Source organism: Monodelphis domestica, chromosome 3 (assembly GCF_027887165.1).
Source record: "Monodelphis domestica isolate mMonDom1 chromosome 3, mMonDom1.pri, whole genome shotgun sequence".
Classification (NCBI taxonomy): domain Eukaryota; kingdom Metazoa; phylum Chordata; class Mammalia; order Didelphimorphia; family Didelphidae; genus Monodelphis; species Monodelphis domestica.
The window spans coordinates 167,093,854-167,098,108 of NC_077229.1; the positions used below are offsets into that span (position 1 = coordinate 167,093,854).

General features: G+C 41.9%; 1 pseudogene; it reads left to right on the top strand.

Moving 5' to 3' along the window:
• Positions 1-1,675: 1,675 nt before the first annotated feature.
• Positions 1,676-3,358, top strand: LOC103099365 (glyceraldehyde-3-phosphate dehydrogenase-like; annotated as a pseudogene).
• The last annotated feature ends 897 nt before the right edge of the window (positions 3,359-4,255 follow it).

The following is a 4,255-nucleotide window of genomic DNA, read 5'->3' on the forward strand; positions in this document are numbered from 1 at the left end:
CCAAGCCTGACTCAAATTGGACTTTTCCCTTCTCCTTTGCCTCTTACATCCAAGCTGTTATTAAATACTATTATTAAATTTTTTCCTCTGTCTGTGAGAGTCAGCCCTTTCTTACCACTTCCCCTGATACCACCCTGTACCAGTCCTCTTGATCTCCTAGCCTGACTTTTATAACACAGTCTATGGTGTGTTTTGAAAGCAGGTCTCTGTGCCTCTCTTTCCAATCCATCCTGTATAACTTTAAAGGCAGAATTTTCTCCAAACAGATCCCCAACTTTGATCATGGGAAATAGCACTAGAAATCTGAAGCCCTGGGTTTGAATCCTCTGTCCGATATTTAGTCATTGTGGCCCTAGACAAGTTACTGAAATTCTATGTGCTTTGTTTGGTTTCATTTAGAAATGATAGCTTATTTATCCCTCATAGAAGTAATAATAATACCTAGCATCTATTTAGTGCTTAAATGTTTGGAAAGTCATTCACAAGTTATCACACTTAAGTCTCACAGCAATCCAGTGAGCTAAAGTGCTATTATCCCACTCTTTCAGAGGAAAAAACTATAGCCGACAGGCTAAATAACTTTCCCAGAGTCCCCTAGCTACTAAGTCTGGGGCAAGATTTGAACAAAGGTTTTCCCGAATAAAGTATTCATCTACTATTTCCCTCATACGAATCCAGAAATGTAGGCTAGAACCAGGTTGTAGGAAGCTTTGAATGCCATGATACTTTATTTGGCAGGCAATGGGAACTGCTGAAAGTTTTGAGTAAAGTAGTATAGTAGGTGCTTTTTTAAACCCATACCTTCCATCTTTGAATCAATACTGTGGATTAGTTCCAAGGCAGAAGAGTGGTAAGGGCTAGGCAATGGGGGTAAAGTGACTTGTCCAGTTCACATAGCTAAGATGTATCTAAGGCCAAATTTGAACTCAGAGCTTCCCATCTCTAGGTCTGGCTTTCAATCCACTGAGCCATATAGCCACTCTTATTATTGACTGGTTATTGATAAAAGAGTAACATGATCAAAGTGGTATAATAGAATGATTCAGACAATGCTGGGAGTGGTGAAAAGGGGATATTTTAGAGGGAAGAAGTTAGTTAGACTATTGTTATGATTGTCTTGATGAGAAAAGATGAGGACAGAAACTAGTGGAATTTCTGTAGGATTCGAACAGTGAATATAGACACAAGAAATATTGTAGAGCTAGAAAAAGGAGGAATTTAGAGCCTATCAGATGTTCAGGGTCAGGGAGAGAGGAGATTCAAAGTTTACTCGAATGTTGAGTCTAGTTTTGGCTTTGTTGGACTTTAAGTACAAGTAGGATATCTAGAATGGAAATAGCCAACCAATAATTGATACTGTAGTGTAAGAGTTCTGGGGATAGATAGGTGGAGAAGGAACCCAACATTTTTGGAGTTATTCACACAGAGAGTAGTAAAGCAATGGGAGTAAATGAATTCACCAAGGGAGAGAAACCATGGAGTGAAAAGAGACTTGAGAGCAGAACCTTGGGGACAAGAAAATGAAATGACAACCAAGGACATGGAGAAAGAGACATCAGAGATAAAAAGAAACCCATACAAGTGAAGATAATAAAAGCAAAGAGCATTGACTCTCAGTTCTTCTCCTAAGCTTTGTGCCAGGATCTGCTGATGCAAGCTGCATCCCTGAAGAAAGATGGTGAAGGTCAGGGTTAATGGATTTGACCATATTGGGTACCTGGTGACCAGGGCTGCCTTCAGTTCAGGTGGAGTAGACATTGTGGTCATCAGTAACCCCTTTATTGACCTCAACTACATGGTTTATATGTTCCAGTATGATTCTACCCAAAGCAAATTCAAGGGCACTGTCAAGATTGAGAACTGAAGTCAGTAATCAGTGAGAAAGCTATTACTATCATCTAGGAGCAGGATCCCAAAAGTAAATGGGGAGATGCTGATGCTGAATAAGGTTGTTGAGTCTACTGGTGTCTTTACCAATGTGAAAATGGCTGGGAATCCCTTGAAAGATAGAGCCAAGTGGATCATTATCTGGGCCCCTTTTGCTGATGCCCTAGTGTTTGTGATAGGAGTGAATTATAAGAAATGTGATAATCCCTTTGATTGCCTGCAATGCCTCCAACTGATTGGTCCTATTTGCCAAGGTCATTCATTGATAATTTTGGCATTGTGGAAGGACTCATGAGCATAGTTTATGCCATTATTGCTACTCAGAAATCAATAGCAGGACCTTCTGGCAAGTTATAGTATAGTGGGTATGGTGCTGCCCAAAGCATCATTCCTGCTTCCATTGGTGCTACTAAGGCTATTGGCTAGGTAAGGCCTGAGCTGAATAGGAAGCTCACAGACATGGCCTTCCATGTTCCTATTCTCAATGTACTTGTTACGAATCTGACCTACTGCCTGACAAATAAGATAATATCAAGAAAGTGGTGCAATAAGCATTAGAAAGACCCTTGAAGGGCATCTTGGTCTACACAGAGGACGAGTGACCTTAACAGCAACATTTGCTCTTTTACTTTTGTTGATGGTGCTGGTATTGCCATCAATGGCCATGTTGTCAAGCTCATTTCCCAGTATGACAATGAGTATGATTATAGCAGCCTTATAATAGACCTCATGGTCTATGTGACCTCCAAAGAATAAAATGGAAAAACATGGATCAACCAAAAAAGATTCTACCACTGGGGAGCCTATAATCCCTAATCTATGAATATATGCTAAGGATTCCATTCCCCTTTCATATCCTTGCCCTTTGTCTTAAAAAAAGATAATAGAGAAGTTTTGTACCCCAAGGGAAGTTTGGACTTTTGGTATGGAGAGGGGGAAAGAGAGAACCCCCTTCTCATAGTGGGGTTCAGGGGAGACAGCAGATGTAATGAGTTGACTCAGAGAGAGGAGAGGGGGTTTGAAGATTTTCCCTCTTCTGCCTTCCCTCCTTAGCTAAAACTGCTCTCCCTAATTCACTCTTGTCCCTCTTGTCCCCCCTCCACTACTCAAGACCAAAAGGTCTCCCTTTGATCTGTTCAGTCACACACAGCTTGGGGAACAGATAACTTTTAATGCTAACTCAATCAGGTAATACAAAAGAAAAGAATGGGAAGCGAAGAATGGGAAAAAGAAAGTGGGAAAAGAGGGTCCCCTGTCTCTATCTAAACCCTTTCTCCTCCCTCCTTGAGTTTGGGGGAACCCAGGCCCTGGCAGCCTAAGCCCCCTGAGAGAAAGACAGGTTGACTCACCCCTGGGCAACAGGAGCTGAGGTAAAGTCTGCTCAGGTTTCTCTTCAGAAAGTCCCTTCAATTGGAAAGTGTTGGGGGGAAAGATTTCCAGTCACCAGCAGGAAAAGTGGGTAACCCTCAGGAGAAAGCCTTTCCCCAAATTTTCTCTTTGGCTTCTCAAGACCGAGAGCCCCTCACTGTTCTCCAAGCCAGAGTCTTCTCCTCCTCAGGAATCCACTCCTGGGGCCCCTCCCCTGTCGAGGTGATTAATTTCACATACTCTTCAGCCTGGAACTTTTCCTCTAGTGCCAGCCTCTGTCATACCTTCAAATACCCCTGTAGTAGAGGAGAGAAGCATAGAGGCCTAGGTTTTATACCATCAATAGAATCACCATCTTTAATCAAAAAAAAAAAAAGAGAGAAAGATAGAGGTATCAAGATGATGACCCTGAGTATGACAATGGTCACACATAGATGATAAGACCAGAAAAAAGCCATGAGGAAAAAGCTACTCCAGCTTAGGTGGCTCAGTGGATAGAGAGCTAGAGATGGGAGGAGCCAGGTTTAAATCTGACCTCAGATACTTCCTACCTGTATGACCCTGGGCAAGTCACTTAACCCCACTTGCCTGTGTAAAAATGGAGATTTGAACCCCAGACTTCAATCCCCAGAAGTCCTTGGTACTTCCCAGAATTCCCTATAATCTCACCTGAGTCCTCACCTGAGTGCGAGAACACAATTTAGTATTTAAAGGGCTCTCTGCCTCCCAAGAGCCTTTCTTCTTTCACTTCTAAGCACAAGGGTCTCTCTACCTGGCAGGCAAGATGTAGTGAGTAAGTTGTGAATGGGCTAATGTGCCCTAGGCACATGCTTTTCTTATTTTGTATTTCTTTATCCTTGATTTCCAATAATCTTTAATAAACCTCTGAAATATAATACTTTTATTTTATTTTTTAATTTATTTTTAAACCCTTACCTTAGAGCCAATGGTGTATTGGCTCCAAGGCAGAAGAGTGGTAAGGGCTGGGCAAAGGGGGTTA